The sequence below is a fragment of the Panicum hallii genome, chromosome 3 (genome assembly GCF_002211085.1).
Source record: "Panicum hallii strain FIL2 chromosome 3, PHallii_v3.1, whole genome shotgun sequence".
In the NCBI taxonomy this organism is placed as follows: Eukaryota; Viridiplantae; Streptophyta; class Magnoliopsida; order Poales; family Poaceae; genus Panicum; species Panicum hallii.
The window spans coordinates 35,787,580-35,807,375 of NC_038044.1; positions in this window are offsets into that span (position 1 = coordinate 35,787,580).

Below are 19,796 nucleotides of genomic sequence, written 5' to 3' on the forward strand. Positions count from 1 at the left end.
CATGAGCGGCCCAGATCCTCCGTCTGATTAGTGGGGTTATCAACCTTTGACGAGGGCGATTCCCCGGGTGGTTTTGGTTGGGATGGTTCTCAGTAGTTCTTAATTAATACTGATTAATTTCTTATGCAATTTGGGTTATGGTAACTCATCCACTTGTAGTAATTAGCTTTAATAAAATTTGCCAAGACTAAAAGCTAATGCAGTTGAGTCAGCTAACCTTAGAGCCTCATGCTCGTGTTATACTTGTTGAGTACTAGTTTGTACTCACACCGGCCTCTCTACTCTTCTGTTCTATTTCGGATATCTTCGACTGCTGCTCAGTGCCCGGCAACTTGGAGGACTACGTCAGCGGCTTCGACGACTTCTAGGCGTTTGTCTCCCAGTCGACGTCCCTGTGGCGCCCAGCTCTCCGTGTATCTCTTTTACGCTTCCGCAACTCTTGAACCGATTCTTGATTCGGTTGTAATAAAATAATTCATTTATGATTTATTTACGATTTATGTTAATGTTATTCGTAACATGTGTTGTGATATCTTGATGATCTGTTGTATATATGCGTGACTTGATCCTGGCGCATATATGATTGCTCGATTTATGTTCTTATAAATCGGGTGTGACAGATTGGTATCAGAGCCGTGTCGACTGTAGGATGAAGCCTAGATAGATCTGGACGAGTATAGTACTTCCTTTCTCTTGCCTTGCTTCCGCAAATCTTCAAACATCATTTCCGGCCTCTGTTCCTTGAGTCTTAAGCCTTGATTTGCTATCTCTCTCCTGTCTTTTTTTGGAAACCGTTTGAGTTTTCCGTAGACGTTGGCCTGAATGTCTGACCCTATAAGCTATAAGTTTAGGTTGTCCCGCTGAAAATACGTTAGAACGAGTGTGTTGGTCGGGTAGTGTGATAAACTCGACTAAGTGGTGAATATTGAATGTTTGTTATTGTGCAAATGTTTGATTTGGATTTTTGGTTGATTGCATAGTCTAGTAGATAAACTTGTTCATGCAAATCGACCTAACCCAACTTGAACTAAATAATAAAATTTGATTTAGATCGTTGGGGGTAAAACCTATATTCCTTTCTCTCTGCTATATCCTATCGAAGTTTCATCTCCTCAGCGGCACCATATCTTATTCTCATAAGTTTCGTTTGTTGCAATCAGATGGTGAACACCAGGCGCACCGGTTCCGGTTCTGACCAGCAGGAGCAGAACAACCAGGGTACTGGTCAGCCGCTACCGATGCCGCCACCACTGACCCCGGAGCAGTTCTTCCAGCTCCAGATGCAGATGATGGCTACCCTGAACAACACCGTTCAGGCTCTGCAGCAGATCCATGCTCAGCCACCGCCTCCTCCGCCGCCTTAGCCCCGTGACAGGCGTGCGGATTTCCTGAGAGGTCATCCTCCGACCTTCTCTCACGCCACGGACCCACTCCAGGCTGACGACTGGCATCGTTCGGTGGAGCGTCAGTTGGTTGTTGCGTAATGCGACGACCGGGAGCGAGTCCTGTACGCAGCAGGGCAGCTGCGAGGCTCCACCCTTGACTGGTGGGAGTCCTACCCAGCTCGGGATCGTGATGCTCTCACGTGGGACCAGTTCCGTGAGCGCTTCAGGAACCACCATATTCCTGAGGGAATCATGAAGATGAAGCAGAAGGAGTTCCGTGCCCTTAAGCAGGTAAATTTGCATGGAATTCCCTGCAATTTCTTTGAGCTTGATCTATCCTTGAACTCTCTTGTAAGCCTGACCTATTGAGCGATTTCTGCCCTTGTTATCTGTGTCCGTTATTTCAGGGACCGATGACGGTGACGGAGTACCGTGACCGTTTCCTCAAGCTTGCCCGCTACGCCCCTGCTGACGTCGCTCGTGATAGCGACAAGCAGGAGTACTTCAAGGAGGGACTGGATGATCACATCCAGTATGCGCTGCTGAACCACCGCTTCGACAACTTCAACCAGCTAGTTGATGCGGCCCTCAACACCGAGCGCAAGCGCCGGGAGATTGAGGATAAGAAGAGGAAGATGGCTCCATCCTCTTCGGGCAGCAACACTCGTCCCCGCTATCAGCATCCACCACTGCCGCAGCAGCAGAGGCCGCCCCAGCAGTACCAGCAGCGGCAGCAGTACCCGCCTCGTCCTCAGCAGCAGCAGGCGGGACAGGGTCAGAGGCTTCCAGCGCCTCCGGCTCCACCAGCTCAGAGGCAGGAGGCGCCCACTCCTCCTCCTGGGCAGCAGGCCGCTGCATTTCCGCGAGTGTGCTTCCACTGCGGCGAGCCGGGGCACTACGCCAACGTCTGTCCCCGGAAGGCGCAGGCAGGACAGCAGGGCCGTGCAGCACCGCCCAAGGCCCCCGCTCAGGGCAGGGTGAACCACGTGACGGCCGAGTCAGCGGCCGAGGCTCCTAACGTGGTTATTGGTACGTTCATGGTTAATGCCCATCCTGCCACAGTGCTTTTTGATACTGGTGCCACGCATTCTTTCATCACCCAGTCTTTTGTTGAGCATCATGGTGTTCCTACTAGCACATTAAAGAGGTGCATGTTAGTATCTTCACCGGGAGGACAGTTGAGGTCTCATATCTTCTGTCCCAGAGTCAGTGTGGCCATAAGGGGGGTAGATTTCAGCGCAAATCTGATGGTGCTAGACACCAAGGGTATCGATGTGATCCTCGGGATGGAGACTCTTGCTAAGTGGGGAGTCCGGATAGATTGTGCTCAGAGGACTGTTCTTCTTTCAGCACCGGATGGTCAGGAGGTTACTGTTGGAGCTACAGAGCCTTCTGGATTTCTTCATCAGATGGAGGCTAGACCCACGGATGGTATTCGCGTGGTGTCTGAATTCCCGGATGTCTTTTCGGATGATTTGCCAGGTATGCCGCCTGATCGCGACATTGAGTTTTCTATTGACCTCTTGCCTGGCACAGCTCCTATTGCTAAGAGGCCCTATCGTATGGCACCTGTCGAGCATGAGGAGGTTAAGAAGACTGTCGATGAGTTGCTAGCTAAGGGTTATATCCGTCGCAGTTTCTCTCCTTGGGCTTTTCCTGTATTGCTCGTAGAGAAGAAGGATGGCGCGAAGAGGATGTGCGTCGATTATCGGGATCTGAATGCAGTCACCATCAAGAACAAGCATCCATTGCCTCGTATTGAGGATCTTTTTGATCAGCTTCAGGGTGCTTGTGTATTCTCGAAGATTGATCTGCGTTCTGGTTATCATCAGCTGAAGATTCGTCCTGAGGATATTCAGAAGACGGCATTCACTTGCAAGTATGGGCTATACGAGTATACGGTCATGTCCTTCGGCTTGACCAATGCTCCGGCTTTCTTCATGCATCTGATGAACAAAGTTTTCATGGATTATCTGGACACCTTTGTGGTGATATTCATTGACGATATCCTGATATATTCCAAGTCAGAAGCGGAGCATGAGAAGCATCTGAGGCTGGTGTTGCAGAGGCTCAGAGAGCACAAGCTGTATGCCAAGCTCAGCAAGTGCGAGTTCTGGATTGACGAGGTTTCTTTCCTCGGTCATGTTATCTCCAAGGGAGGTATTGCTGTGGACCCCGGGAAGGTGAAGGATGTGCTCGACTGGGTTGTACCGCAGACAGTGAAGGAAGTTCATTCTTTTCTGGGCTTAGCTGGATATTATCGGAGATTCATTGAGAATTTCTCCAAGATTGCGAAGCCGTTGACTTCCTTGCTAGAGAAGGGTGTGGATTTCACTTGGACTGATGAGCGTCAGAAGGCCTTTGAGGAGCTGAAGAAGAGGTTGACTACGGCGCCAATCCTTACTCTGCCAGACCAGAGCAAGAGGTTCACAGTGTATTGTGATGCTTCGAGGGATGGTCTTGGTTGCGTTCTAATGCAGGAAGGCAGAGTGATAGCTTATGCCTCGCGGCAGTTGCGCCGGCACGAGCTGAATTATCCCACTCATGATCTGGAGTTAGCCGCAGTTGTGCATGCTCTGAAGATATGGAGGCATTACTTGTTTGGGCAGAGGTGTGATATTTACACCGATCACAAGAGCCTCAAGTATATTTTCACTCAGAGTGAGCTGAATATGCGGCAGAGAAGATGGCTAGAGTTGGTCAAGGATTATGATCTGGAGATTCACTATCATCCGGGCAAGGCTAATGTTGTAGCAGATGCTCTGAGCAGGAAGAGCTATGTTAACATGGCCGTGGCTTTTCAGATGCCTCAGGAGTTATGCGAGGAGTTTGAGCAGTTGAGCCTGGGTTTCTTGCATCACACCTCGAGTGCAGCATTCGAGGCAGAACCCACTCTAAAGGCAGAGATCAGGCAGCATCAGAAAGAAGATAAGAAGCTGCAGGAGATTCGTGAGTTGCTCAAGGTTGGCAAAGCACCTCATTTCAGAGAGGATGATCAGGGTACCTTGTGGTACAAGGGTCGTATATGTGTGCCGGATGTGAATGACCTCAGAAAGTTGATTCTGAGTGAGGCTCATGATACAGCATACTCTATTCATCCAGGCAGCACGAAGATGTATTATGATCTCAAGGAACGATTCTGGTGGTATGGAATGAAGCGTTCCGTTGCGGAGTACGTGGCTATCTGTGACACTTGTCAGCATGTCAAGGCAGAGCATCAGAGGCCAGCAGGGTTATTGCAGCCGTTGAAGATTCCAGAGTGGAAATGGGAGGAGATCACTATGGATTTCATCGTTGGCTTGCCTCGTACTCAGAAAGGGTACAACTCCATATGGGTAGTAGTGGATCGGTTGACGAAGGTTGCTCATTTTATTCCGGTGAACACTACTTACTCCGGCGCTAGACTCGCAGAGTTGTACATCTCCAGGATTGTCTGTCTACATGGTGTTCCAAAGAAGATCATATCTGATCGAGGATCTCAGTTCACTTCACGGTTCTGGGAGCAGTTGCATGATTCGTTGGATACGAAGCTGCGCTTCAGTACTGCATATCATCCTCAGACAGATGGGCAGACAGAAAGAACCAACCAAGTGTTGGAGGATATGCTTCGAGCCTGTGCTATTCAGTATGGTACCAGCTGGGATAAATGCCTGCCGTATGCAGAGTTTTCTTATAACAACAGCTATCAGGCCAGTCTGAAGAAATCTCCTTTCGAGGCCCTGTATGGTCGGAAGTGCAGGACTCCACTATATTGGGATCAGATTGGCGAGAGACAGGTGTTTGGTCCGGATATTGTTGAAGAGGCCGAACAGCTAGTACAGCAGGTGCGAGAGAATCTGAGGGTCGCTCAGACTCGTCAGAAGAGCTACGCGGATGTACGTCGTCGAGATTTGACCTTTGCAGTGGGTGATCATGTATATCTGAAGGTCTCGCCGATGAGAGGAATCCGCAGGTTTAATGTACGAGGGAAGCTAGCTCCTCGATACATTGGTCCGTTCAGGGTGTTGGAACGGAAAGGTGAGGTGGCATATCCTTTGGAGTTACCTCCCGGTCTCTCAGGAGTGCATGATGTGTTTCATGTGTCTCAGCTGAAGAGGTGCTTGAGGGTGCCAGAAGAGCAAGCACCGCTAGAAGGGTTAGATGTGCAGGAGGATCTGACCTATGTCGAGCATCCGGTGAAGATTCTGGAGACATCCGAGAGAGTCACCAGAAACAAGAAGATCAAGATGTGCCGTGTGCAGTGGAGCCATCACACGGAGGGTGAGGCTACTTGGGAGCGAGAAGATGAGTTGAGGAAGACATATCCCGATCTCTTTGCTAGCTAGCCTATCCGAATCTCGGGACGAGATTCCTGTAAGGGGGGTAGGTTTGTAACACCCTAAGGTAAATTTTCCCAATTTTAATAAATTTATTTGGGCTTAAATAAATTTTCCAGTCTTTTCCTTAAATTTTTGTGGCATTTAAAGTAATTTATAACGCAAGTAAATAAAATTTATCCTAGGATTAAAATGTTTGTGCATTCATGCTGCAGCATTGTTTTATTTGTGTGGGGTTTATGGGTTTGAATTCAAATTGTATTTTGAATTCCAATAGTTTGTTTGAATAGATTGAGTAAAGGAAGAAAAGGGAAAAGAGTAAAACCAGGCAGCCCAGCACACTCTCTCCCTCTCCCCTTCCCCGCGTGGGCCACGTCGGCCCACTCTTTTCCCCACCAGCCCATCGGCCGGCTCAGCCCATCGGCCGCGCGCTGTAACACCCTAAGGTAATTTCCTTAAATTTTAATTAATTTATTTGGGCTCGAATAAATTTTCCAGGGTTCTCTCTAAATTATCTCGTATCTAAAGTAATTTTATAACACAGGAAAATAAAATTTATCATAGGATCAAAATTGTTTGTGCATTCATGCTGCAGCATTATTTTTCTTGTGTTAAGTTTGTCGGATTTGAATTCAAATTTATTTGAATTCAAATGATGTTTGTTTGAATGAGTGGAGTATAAAAAAAAAAGGAAAAGGAATGAAAGGAAGCAGCCCAACCCCAAACCCTTGGCCCAGCCCGATTCCCTTTTTCCCTCTCTCTCCTTCTCTTCTTTCCTGGCCCAAGCCACCCGAGGCCCAGCTCTCTCTTCCCTCTTTCTTCTCTTTCCGCGTGGGCCGAGCCCCGGCCCAGTTTCCCTCAGCGCCGGCTCCTTCTCTCCTCTCTCTGTCTGATCACCCGGGCCCGCGTGTCGGCGCCGCTTTTCCCTCCCGCTCGCGCACCGTTCTCCCCTCCTTTCTCCCGCTGCCAGGTCGGCCCCACCGATCACCCCCTCCTCCCCTGCTTCTTCCCCGGCGCAACCCCCTCTCCGAGATCTCCGGTGAGCTGCGCTCCTCGGGCCCGCGCGTCAACGGGGCCGCCGCCACCCTACAAGAGCCGCCCAACCCTCTAAGCACTAACCCTAGCCATCAATCAAACCCTAGCGCCGCCGGCCTCCTTCCCCTCCGCCGCCGGCGTCGCAGCGCCGCCTCCCCCTCTGTCCCCTTTTCCCTGGGCCGTTCGATCCGAGATCGACGCGCCTGATTAGAACCGCGTACCCCTTTGTCCCGAACCGCTAGATCCAAATCCAAGCGCCCAGGTTAGAGCATAACGGTTCGCCCCTCATTTTGAATCCCGGCCGCCCATCTCAGATCCAGCGGGGGGTATTAGATCTGAGGGAGGATAGAGTCCGGAGCGTAGGATCGAGATCCAACGGGTGAGATCTGAGCGTACCCCTTCGCGAGACGGATCTAATCTGAGCCGCCCGATCCTGATCCAACGAGCCAGATTTAAACATACCGCTTCGGTCATGTCTTTTTGCTAAAGAGCCCTCGCCTTTTTGGGGAATCAACCCGCGGTCCGCGTGTAGTTCAAAAGAAATTACGGATAAGTCCTGTGTCATGCGTTTAGACCCCTAGCCTTTCTGGAAATCTAAACCGCGGTCCAGCCTGAGGTTTCTAACCAGCTAGCCCCTAAGTCTATGCTTTAATTACGTTTTAGTCCTCGGTTTTTGTCCAAGAAGCCCCTGGAAGTCCTGTTTTTCTTACAATTAGGTCCCTGGATCCTGTTTTAAGCGCAGTTTTCACGTTTTAGCTCCGTTTTAAGCGTTCTTTATATCCACGCGATCGTTGTAACGCGTAGATTAGTTCTAGGCTAGTTTCATGTGCTGTTCTGTTGTATTGGTGTACTGTTTTTCTTATAGTTTGTTCTTGCTATGCATGTGTGTATGTGTGGGCTATGTTTGATGATCGAGAGTAGACGCGGAGCCTTTGGAGCAGTACCAGGAGCAGCCGTCTTCCGAGCACTTCGAGCAGCAGCCGGGAGAGTACGAGGAAGGCAAGTATAGCATGAACCTCCTATCACCTTTAAATACAATTTCATACCGCATTTAATTCTGTATGCCTATAAGGATTTCCTAGCCACCTTTATATCCTTTATATATCCTATGGGTTGCATTTCTGATTAGTTGTGCTAGGTTGCTGCGCTATAACAAACCTTGGTCCTTTTTAATTAATTTGAATAATGGTCTTATGCAACTTAATTCTGGAGCCGACCCTCTGTGCTGTGTGCTTGAGTGGTTTGTGCGTCCTTAAAAGATGTTTTATTAGAAACATGGTTTAGGGGGCCAGCACGGTGCTTAGTGCTTGGTTGGCCACTCTCCATAAGGACCGGTTCATAGAGCGACAACCTGGGACAACCGCGCAACCACAAGACTGGAATGGGACGGTCTTGACTTACTAATTAGGTCATTTTGGTTCGGGGGTAACTTACCTGCGTGGGCAAGAGGGGTGGTAAGCTTCAATGGTCCCTGCTCCTCCGGCTTGGTCTGTGCTGTGTGTCTTGTACCCCCGGAGGTGGGCCCCATCGTCGCTGATCCAGAATCCTTAGCGGTTACACCTTACCAACGTGTCCTTTGTAACGGTCTCGTAGTGTGCTTGCTAGCCATCTCACCTAAGGAAGTGTGATGAACAACTAGTGTAGCTCACGACTTGTGGGTAAAGTTGTGCAACCTCTCGAGAGTGTAAAACTGATATATCAGCTGTGCTCACAGTCATGAGCGGCCCAGATCCCCCGTCTGATTAGTGGGGTTATCAACCTTTGACGAGGGAGATTCCCCGGGTGGTTTGGTTTTGGTGGTTCTCAGTAGTTCTTAATTAATATTGATTAATTTATTATGCAATTGGGTTTATGGTAATTCATCCACTTGTAGTAATTAGCTTTAATAAAATTTGCCAAGATTAAAAGCTAATGCAGTTGAGTCAGCTAACCTTAGAGCCTCATGCTCGTGTTATACTTGTTGAGTACTAGTTGGTACTCACACTTGCCTCTCTACTCTTCTGTTCCATTTTTGGATATCTTCGACTGCTGCTCAGTGCCCGGCAACGTGGAGGACTACGTCAGTGGCTTCGACGACTTCTAGGCGTTTGTCTCCCAGTCGACGTCCCTGTGGCGCCCAGCTCTTCATGTATTCATTTTACGCTTCCGCATTCCTTGAACTGATTCTTGATTCAGTTGTAATAAAGATATTCATATATTAATTTATACGCTTTTGTTCGTGACATGTGTTGTGATATCTTGATAATCTGTTGTATATATGCGTGACTTGATCCTGGCGCATATATGATTGCTCGATTTATGTTCTTATAAATCGGGTGTGACAGATTGGTATCAGAGCCGTGTTGACTGTAGGACGAAGCCTAGATAGAATTGGTCGAGTTTAGGATTTCTGTTCTCTTGCTTGCCTCCGCAAATCTTCAGCCATCATTTTTTTTCTGCTTCTATTCCTTGAGTCTTAAGCCCTAGATTTGCTATCTTGCCCGTCTTTTCTGAGAAGTAGCTTGAGTTTTCCGTAGACGTTGGCCTGAGTCGCCTAATCTTGTAAGTTATAGGCTTAAGTTGTCCCGATAGAAATACGCTAGAACGAGTGTGTTAGTCGAGTAGTGTGGAAAACTCGACTAAGTTGTGAATATTGAATGTTTGTTATTGTGCAAATGTTTGATTTGGATTTTTGGCTGATTGCATAGGCTAGTGGTGTTAAACTTGTTCATGCAAATCGACCTAACCCAACTCGAACTAAATAATAAAATTGAGTTAGAATGTTGGGGGTAAAACCTATATTCCTTTTCTTTCTGTCATATCCTTCCGAAGTTTCATTTCCGCAGTGGCACGATATCTTTTTCTCATAAATTTCGGTTGTTGCAATCAGATGGTGAACACCAGGCGCACCGGTTCCGGTTCTGACCAGCAGGAGCAGAACAACCAGAGTACCGGTCAGCCGCTGCCGATGCCGCCACCACTGACCCCGGAGCAGTTCTTCCAGCTCCAGATGCAGATGATGGCTACCCTGAACAACACCGTTCAGGCTCTGCAGCAGATCCATGCTCAGCCACCGCCTCCTCCACCGCCTCAGCCCCGTGACAGGCGTGCGGATTTTCTGAGAGGTCACCCTCCGACCTTCTCTCACGCCACGGACCCACTCCAGGCAGACGACTGGCTTCGCTCGGTGGAGCGCCAGTTGGTTGTTGCGCAGTGCGACGACCGTGAGCGAGTCCTTTACGCAGCCGGGCAGCTGCGAGGCTCCGCTCTTGACTGGTGGGAGTCCTACCCAGCTCGGGATCGTGAGGCTCTCACGTGGGACCAGTTCCGTGAGCGTTTCAGGAACCATCACATTCCTGAGGGCATCATGAAGATGAAGCAGAAGGAGTTCCATGCTCTTAAGCAGGTAAAATCTAACGGAATTCCCTACCATTCCTTTTGAGCTTGATCCATCCTTGCTTTCTTTTGTAACCTGACCAATTGAGCAATTTCCATCCTTGTTATCGGTGTTCGCTATTTCAGGGATCTATGACGGTGACGGAGTACCGTGACCGTTTCCTTCAGCTTGCCCGCTACGCCCCTGCTGACGTCGCTCGTGATAGCGATAAGCAGGAGTACTTCAAGGAGGGGTTGGATGATCACATCCAGTATGCGCTGCTGAACCACCGCTTCGACAACTTCAACCAGCTGGTTGATGCGGCCCTCAACACCGAGCGCAAGCGCCGGGAGATTGAGGACAAGAAGAGGAAGATGGCTCCATCCTCTTCGGGCAGCAACACCCGTCCCCGCTACCAGTACCCTCCACAGCAGCAGCAGCAGAGGCCGCCCCAGCAGTACCAGCAGCGGCAGCAGTTTCCGCCTCGTCCTCAGCAGCAGCAGCAGGCGGGACAGGGTCAGAGGCTTCCGGCGCCTCCGGCTCCACCAGCTCAGAGGCAGGGAGCGCCCACTCCTCCTCCTGGGCAGCAGGCCGCTGCATTTCCGCGAGTGTGCTTCCACTGCGGTGAGCCAGGGCACTACGCCAACGTCTGCCCTCGGAAGGCGCAGGCGGGACAGCAGGGGTGTGCAGCGCAGCCCAAGGCCCCAGCTCAGGGCAGGGTGAACCACGTGACGGCCGAGTCAGCGGCCGAGGCTCCCAACGTGGTTATTGGTACGTTCATGGTTAATGCCCATCCTGCTACAGTGCTTTTTGATACTGGTGCTACGCATTCTTTCATCACCCAGTCTTTTGTTGAGCATCATGGTATTCCTACTAGCACATTAAAGAGGTGCATGATAGTGTCTTCACCGGGAGGGCAGTTGAGGTCTCATGTCTTCTGTCCCAGAGTCAGTGTGGCTATAAGGGGGGTAGATTTCAGTGCGAATCTGATGGTGCTAGACTCCAAAGGCATAGATGTGATCCTCGGAATGGAGACTCTTGCTAAGTGGGGAGTCCGGATAGATTGTGCTCAGAGGACTGTTCTTCTGTCAGCACCGGATGGTCAGGAGGTCACTGTTGGAGCTACAGAGCCTTCTGGATTTATTCATCAGATGGAGGCTAGACCCACGGATGGTATTCGCGTGGTGTCTGAATTCCCGGATGTCTTTCCGGATGATTTGCCAGGTATGCCGCCTGATCGCGACATTGAGTTTTCTATTGATCTCTTGCCTGGCACAGCTCCTATTGCTAAGAGGCCCTATCGTATGGCTCCTGTCGAGCATGAGGAGGTTAAGAAGACTGTCGACGAGTTGCTAGCTAAGGGTTATATCCGTCGCAGTTTCTCTCCTTGGGCTTTTCCTGTATTGCTTGTAGAGAAGAAGGATGGCACGAAGAGGATGTGCGTCGACTATCGGGATCTGAATGCAGTCACTATCAAGAACAAGCATCCATTGCCCCGTATTGAGGATCTTTTTGATCAGCTTCAGGGTGCTTGTGTATTCTCGAAGATTGATCTGCGTTCGGGTTATCATCAGCTGAGGATTCGTTATGAGGATATCCCGAAGACGGCATTCACTTGCAAGTATGGGCTATACGAGTATACGGTCATGTCCTTTGGCTTGACCAATGCTCCGGCTTTCTTCATGCATCTGATGAACAAGGTTTTCATGGATTATCTGGACACCTTTGTGGTGATATTTATTGATGATATCCTGGTATATTCCAAGTCAGAAGCGGAGCATGAGAATCATCTGAGGCTTGTGTTGCAGAGGCTCAGAGAGCACAAGCTGTATGCCAAGCTCAGCAAGTGCGAGTTCTGGATTGACGAGGTTCCGTTCCTCGGTCATGTTATCTCCAAGGGAGGTATTGCTGTGGACCCCGGAAAAGTGAAGGATGTGCTTAACTGGGTTGTACCGCAGACGGTGAAGGAAGTCCGCTCTTTTCTGGGCTTAGCAGGTTATTATCGGAGATTCATCGAGAATTTCTCCAAGATTGCGAGGCCTTTGACTTCCTTGCTGGAGAAGGATGTGGGTTTTTCTTGGACTGATGAGCGTCAGAAGGCCTTCGAGGAGCTGAAGAAGAGGTTGACTACGGCGCCAGTCCTTACTCTGCCAGATCAGAGCAAGAGGTTCACAGTATATTGTGATGCTTCGAGGGATGGTCTTGGTTGCGTTCTGATGCAGGAAGGCAGAGTGATAGCTTATGCTTCGCGGCAGTTGCGCCGGCACGAGCTGAATTATCCCACTCATGATCTGGAGTTAGCCGCAGTTGTGCATGCTCTGAAGATATGGAGGCATTACTTGTTTGGGCAGAGGTGTGATATTTACACCGATCACAAGAGCCTCAAGTATATTTTCACTCAGAGTGAGCTGAATATGCGGCAGAGAAGATGGCTAGAGTTGGTCAAGGATTATGACCTGGAGATTCACTATCATCCGGGCAAGGCCAATGTTGTAGCAGATGCTCTGAGCAGGAAGAGCTATGTTAACATGGCCGTGGCTTTTCAGATGCCTCAGGAGTTATGCGAGGAGTTTGAGCAGTTGAGTCTGGGTTTCTTGCATCATACCTCGGGTACATCATTCGAGGCAGAACCCACTCTAGAGGCAGAGATCAGGCAGCATCAGAAGGAAGATCAGAAGCTGCAGGAGATTCGTGAGTTACTCAAGGTTGGCAAGGCTCCTCATTTCAGAGAGGATGATCAGGGTACCTTGTGGTACAAGGGTCGTATATGTGTGCCGGATGTAGCAGATCTCAGGAAGTTGATTCTGAGTGAGGCCCATGATACCGCATATTCTATCCATCCGGGTAGCACGAAGATGTATTACGACCTGAAGGAACGATTCTGGTGGTCTGGAATGAAGCGTTCCGTTGCGGAGTACGTGGCTATCTGCGACACTTGTCAGCGTGTCAAGGCAGAGCATCAGAGGCCAGCCGGGTTATTGCAGCCGTTGAAGATTCCAGAGTGGAAATGGGAGGAAATCACTATGGATTTCATTGTTGGCTTGCCTCGTACTCAGAAAGGGTACAACTCCATATGGGTAGTAGTGGACCGGTTGACGAAGGTTGCTCATTTTATTCCGGTGAAAACTACTTACTCCGGTGCTAGACTCGCAGAGTTGTATATCTCTAGGATTGTCTGTCTGCATGGTGTTCCGAAGAAGATTATATCTGATCGAGGATCTCAGTTCACTTCACGGTTCTGGGAGCAGTTGCATGATTCGTTGGATACGAAGCTGCGCTTCAGTACTGCTTATCATCCTCAGACAGATGGGCAGACAGAAAGAACCAACCAAGTGTTGGAGGATATGCTTCGAGCCTGCGCTATTCAGTATGGTACCAGCTGGGATAAATGCTTGCCGTATGCCGAGTTTTCTTATAATAACAGTTATCAGGCCAGTCTGAAGAAATCCCCTTTCGAGGCCCTGTATGGTCGGAAATGCAGGACTCCGCTGTATTGGGATCAGATTGGTGAGAGGCAGGTATTTGGTCCGGATATTGTTGAGGAGGCCGAACAGTTGGTACAGCAGGTGCGAGAGAATCTGAGGGTCGCTCAGACTCGTCAGAAGAGTTATGCGGATGTTCGTCGTCGAGATTTGACCTTTGCAGTGGGGGATCATGTATATCTGAAGGTCTCACCGATGAGAGGAATCCGCAGGTTTAATGTACGAGGGAAGCTAGCTCCTCGATACATTGGTCCGTTCAAGGTGTTAGAACGGAAAGGTGAGGTGGCATATCGTCTGGAGTTGCCACTCAATCTCTCAGGAGTGCACGATGTGTTCCACGTGTCTCAGCTGAAGAAGTGCTTGAGAGTGCCGGAAGAGCAAGCACCGATAGAAGGGTTGGATGTGCAGGAGGATCTGACCTATGTCGAGCATCCGGTGAAGATTCTGGGGACATCTGAGAGAGTTACCAGAAACAAGAAGATCAAGATGTGCCGTGTTCAGTGGAGTCATCACACGGAGGGTGAGGCTACTTGGGAGCGAGAAGACGAGCTAAGGAAGACATATCCCGATCTCTTTGCTAGCTAGCCTATCCGAATCTCGGGACGAGATTCCTGTAAGTGGGGTAGGTTTGTAACACCCTAAGGTAATTTCCTTAAATTTTAATTAATTTATTTGGGCTCGAATAAATTTTCCAGGGTTCTCTCTAAATTATCTCGTATCTAAAGTAATTTTATAACACAGGAAAATAAAATTTATCATAGGATCAAAATTGTTTGTGCATTCATGCTGCAGCATTATTTTTCTTGTGTTAAGTTTGTCGGATTTGAATTCAAATTTATTTGAATTCAAATGATGTTTGTTTGAATGAGTGGAGTATAAAAAAAAAAGGAAAAGGAATGAAAGGAAGCAGCCCAACCCCAAACCCTTGGCCCAGCCCGATTCCCTTTTTCCCTCTCTCTCCTTCTCTTCTTTCCTGGCCCAAGCCACCCGAGGCCCAGCTCTCTCTTCCCTCTTTCTTCTCTTTCCGCGTGGGCCGAGCCCCGGCCCAGTTTCCCTCAGCGCCGGCTCCTTCTCTCCTCTCTCTGTCTGATCACCCGGGCCCGCGTGTCGGCGCCGCTTTTCCCTCCCGCTCGCGCACCGTTCTCCCCTCCTTTCTCCCGCTGCCAGGTCGGCCCCACCGATCACCCCCTCCTCCCCTGCTTCTTCCCCGGCGCAACCCCCTCTCCGAGATCTCCGGTGAGCTGCGCTCCTCGGGCCCGCGCGTCAACGGGGCCGCCGCCACCCTACAAGAGCCGCCCAACCCTCTAAGCACTAACCCTAGCCGTCAATCAAACCCTAGCGCCGCCGGCCTCCTTCCCCTCCGCCGCCGGCGTCGCAGCGCCGCCTCCCCCTCTGTCCCCTTTTCCCTGGGCCGTTCGATCCGAGATCGACGCGCCTGATTAGAACCGCGTACCCCTTTGTCCCGAACCGCTAGATCCAAATCCAAGCGCCCAGGTTAGAGCGTAACGGTTCGCCCCTCATTTTGAATCCCGGCCGCCCATCTCAGATCCAGCGGGGGGTATTAGATCTGAGGGAGGATAGAGTCCGGAGCGTAGGATCGAGATCCAACGGGTGAGATCTGAGCGTACCCCTTCGCGAGACGGATCTAATCTGAGCCGCCCGATCCTGATCCAACGAGCCAGATTTAAACATACCGCTTCGGTCATGTCTTTTTGCTAAAGAGCCCTCGCCTTTTTGGGGAATCAACCCGCGGTCCGCGTGTAGTTCAAAAGAAATTACGGATAAGTCCTGTGTCATGCGTTTAGACCCCTAGCCTTTCTGGAAATCTAAACCGCGGTCCAGCCTGAGGTTTCTAACCAGCTAGCCCCTAAGTCTATGCTTTAATTACGTTTTAGTCCTCGGTTTTTGTCCAAGAAGCCCCTGGAAGTCCTGTTTTTCTTACAATTAGGTCCCTGGATCCTGTTTTAAGCGCAGTTTTCACGTTTTAGCTCCGTTTTAAGCGTTCTTTATATCCACGCGATCGTTGTAACGCGTAGATTAGTTCTAGGCTAGTTTCATGTGCTGTTCTATTGTATTGGTGTACTGTTTTTCTTATAGTTTGTTCTTGCTATGCATGTGTGTATGTGTGGGCTATGTTTGATGATCGAGAGTAGACGCGGAGCCTTTGGAGCAGTACCAGGAGCAGCCGTCTTCCGAGCACTTCGAGCAGCAGCCGGGAGAGTACGAGGAAGGCAAGTATAGCATGAACCTCCTATCACCTTTAAATACAATTTCATACCGCATTTAATTCTGTATGCCTATAAGGATTTCCTAGCCACCTTTATATCCTTTATATATCCTATGGGTTGCATTTCTGATTAGTTGTGCTAGGTTGCTGCGCTATAACAAACCTTGGTCCTTTTTAATTAATTTGAATAATGGTCTTATGCAACTTAATTCTGGAGCCGACCCTCTGTGCTGTGTGCTTGAGTGGTTTGTGCGTCCTTAAAAGATGTTTTGTTAGAAACATGGTTTAGGGGGCCAGCACGGTGCTTAGTGCTTGGTTGGCCACTCTCCATAAGGACCGGTTCATAGAGCGACAACCTGGGACAACCGCGCAACCACAAGACTGGAATGGGACGGTCTTGACTTACTAATTAGGTCATTTTGGTTCGGGGGTAACTTACCTGCGTGGGCAAGAGGGGTGGTAAGCTTCAATGGTCCCTGCTCCTCCGGCTTGGTCTGTGCTGTGTGTCTTGTACCCCCGGAGGTGGGCCCCATCGTCGCTGATCCAGAATCCTTAGCGGTTACACCTTACCAACGTGTCCTTTGTAACGGTCTCGTAGTGTGCTTGCTAGACATCTCACCTAAGGAAGTGTGATGAACAACTAGTGTAGCTCACGACTTGTGGGTAAAGTTGTGCAACCTCTCGAGAGTGTAAAACTGATATATCAGCTGTGCTCACAGTCATGAGCGGCCCAGATCCTCCGTCTGATTAGTGGGGTTATCAACCTTTGACGAGGGAGATTCCCCGGGTGGTTTGGTTTGGGTGGTTCTCAGTAGTTCTTAATTAATATTGATTAATTTATTATGCAATTGGGTTTATGGTAATTCATCCACTTGTAGTAATTAGCTTTAATAAAATTTGCCAAGATTAAAAGCTAATGCAGTTGAGTCAGCTAACCTTAGAGCCTCATGCTCGTGTTATACTTGTTGAGTACTAGTTGGTACTCACACTTGCCTCTCTACTCTTCTGTTCCATTTTTGGATATCTTCGACTGCTGCTCAGTGCCCGGCAACGTGGAGGACTACGTCAGTGGCTTCGACGACTTCTAGGCATTTGTCTCCCAGTCGACGTCCCTGTGGCGCCCAGCTCTTCATGTATTCATTTTACGCTTCCGCATTCCTTGAACTGATTCTTGATTCAGTTGTAATAAAGATATTCATATATTAATTTATACGCTTTTGTTCGTGACATGTGTTGTGATATCTTGATAATCTGTTGTATATATGCGTGACTTGATCCTGGCGCATATATGATTGCTCGATTTATGTTCTTATAAATCGGGTGTGACACGCGCTCCCTTCCTTTCCCTTCTCTCGCTGTCGCCCGGGCCCGCGTGTCGGCACCCTTCTCTCCTTCCTCTGTTCTCTCCGGTGCTCAACGACCTCCGAAACCGCCGGCGAGCTTCCCCTCTGGGCCCGCACGCCGAGGCCTCGACCCCCGTCCTTAAGTGGCCCCGCAGCCTCCACCCACCTGTGCCTACCTGTGCCCTAACCCTAGTCGCCACCGAAGGTATCCAGTGCCGCCGCCTCTTCCTTTTCCGCTCCGGTCACCTCGGCCTTCCGTGGTCAGGCTGCTCCGCTGCGCCTCAGGCCACCGCCACCCCTGCAAGAGATCCGTCTCGTAGTCTAGGGTTTCTCCAAGCCAGCAATTGGGCCGGGAACGTCTGCTGCGACGGGAATCAAACCGAGCACACGTCGGTAATGGCCTCCGCCACCCCAATTGCTCGCCGTCGTCGGGCCTTTGGCCGTGTTGACCCCCTGAGCACCTCTGCAGGACCCGTGCGCTCCGATTTGAGGGACCAGCAGACCTGAAGCAGCCCCACCTCGGCCCATCCGCGATCACCCCGAGCCTTCCGCCGCCCATCGTCGTCGTCGTCCTTCCTCCGTCGCATTCCCGGCCTCCACAGCCCCTCGGTGAGCTTCGCTCCCTCTCCCTGGACCTCTTGCACCGGTTGCCGTAGCTCTTAGCCACCCGTAGCGCCGGAACCCGCGCGCCGTCGTCACGCCGGCGTGGTTTGTCGTGCCGAGTCGCTCTCGCCGTCGTTCCACCCTAACCGAGCTCGAAGCCACCTCCACAAGTGCCCAGCTAGGTTCCCCGCGTTGTGCTCTACCTCCTGGGTTTGATCTCGTCGTGAAACGTCCCCGGGAACGCGTGATCGCGTGTCTCCGGCGAGCTCCCGAGCCGCGCCACCGCGGGCTGGATCGCCGGCGTCTCCTGCCGCAGCCTGTGCTCCCCGACCCAACCCGAGCCGTCCGATCCGAAGTCAGCGGTCGGGATTAGATCCCGCGTACCTCTTCCATCCCAGCCCTCCGATCAAGATCCAGTGGGCCGGACCCCCTCGGACAGATCGGACCGTCCGTAAACGGCAGTTAGATCGGACCGTCCGAACCGGATCGCGTGTAAACCGTTAGATCTAGATCCAGCGGCCACGATGCGCGCATACCCCTTCGCGAAATAGATCTGATCCGAGCCGTAGAGATTAGATCCAATGGCCCAGAACCGCGCGTACCGGTCAGCGCCGGTAGTTTTGCTAAAGAGACCCCGGCCTTCTTGGAAATAAACCCGCAGTCCACCCCGTGAGTCAAAAGTATTTGCAAACAAGTCCTTTTCTTTCCGTTTGACCCCCTGGCTTCTCTGGAAATTGAACCCGCGGTCCGTGGCTTGGGTTTTCTCGCGCTAGCCCCCGAGTCTAGGGTTTATTTACGTTTAAGCCCTCGGTTTTTGTGCAGAAGCCCCTGGAAGTTAGGTTTTTCCTACAAATAGGTCCCTAGAACTTGTTTTAAGCGTAGTTTTCGCGTTTTAGCTCCGTTTTAGGTGTTCTTTATATCCACGCGATCGTTGTAACGCGTAGGATAGCTTTAGACTAGTTTGGTGTGCTGTTTCTATGTAATGTTGTACTGTTTTCTTATAGTTTGCTATTGTTTGTGCATGTGTGTATGTGTGGACTATGCTTGATAATCGTGAGTAGACGTGGAGCATTTGGACCAGTACCAGGAGCAGCCATCTTCCGAGCAGTTCGAGCAGCAGCCGGGAGAGTACGAGGAAGGCAAGTATAACATGAACCTCCTATCACTTTTAAATACAATTTCATACTGCATTTAATACTGTATGCCTACAAGGACTTCCTAGCCACCTTTATATCCTTATATATATCCTATGGGTTGCATTTTTGGTTAGTTGTGCTAGGTTGTTGCGCTATAACAAATCTTGGTCCTTTTTAATTAAATTTGATTAATGGTTATATGCAACTTAACTCTGAGAGTGGCCCTCTGTGCTGTGTGCTCGAGTGGCTCACGTCTCCGTAAAAGATGTTTTGTTAGAAACTGGGTTTAGGGGGCCAGCACGGTGCTTAGTGCTTGGTTGGCCACTCTCCATAAGGACCGGTTCATAGAGCGACAACCTGGGACAACCGCGCAACCACAAGACTGGAATGGGACGGTCTTGACTTACTAATTAGGTCATTTTGGTTCGAGAGTAACTTACCTGCGTGGGCAAGAGGGGTGGTAAGCTTCAATGGTCCCTGCTCCTCCGGCTTGGTCTGTGCTGTGTGTCTTGTACCCCCGGAGGTGGGCCCCATCGTCGCTGATCCAGAATCCTTAGCGGTTACACCTTACCAACGTGATTCTTTGTAACGGTCTTGTAGTGTGCTTGCTAGCCATCTCACCTAAGGAAGTGTGATGAACAACTAGCGTAGCTCACGACTTGTGGGTAAAGTTGTGCAACCTCTCGAGAGTGTAAAACTGATATATCAGCTGTGCTCACAGTCATGAGCGGCCCAGATCCTCCGTCTGATTAGTGGGGTTATCAACCTTTGACGAGGGCGATTCCCCGGGTGGTTTTGGTTGGGATGGTTCTCAGTAGTTCTTAATTAATACTGATTAATTTCTTATGCAATTTGGGTTATGGTAACTCATCCATTTGTAGTAATTAGCTTTAATAAAATTTGCCAAGACTAAA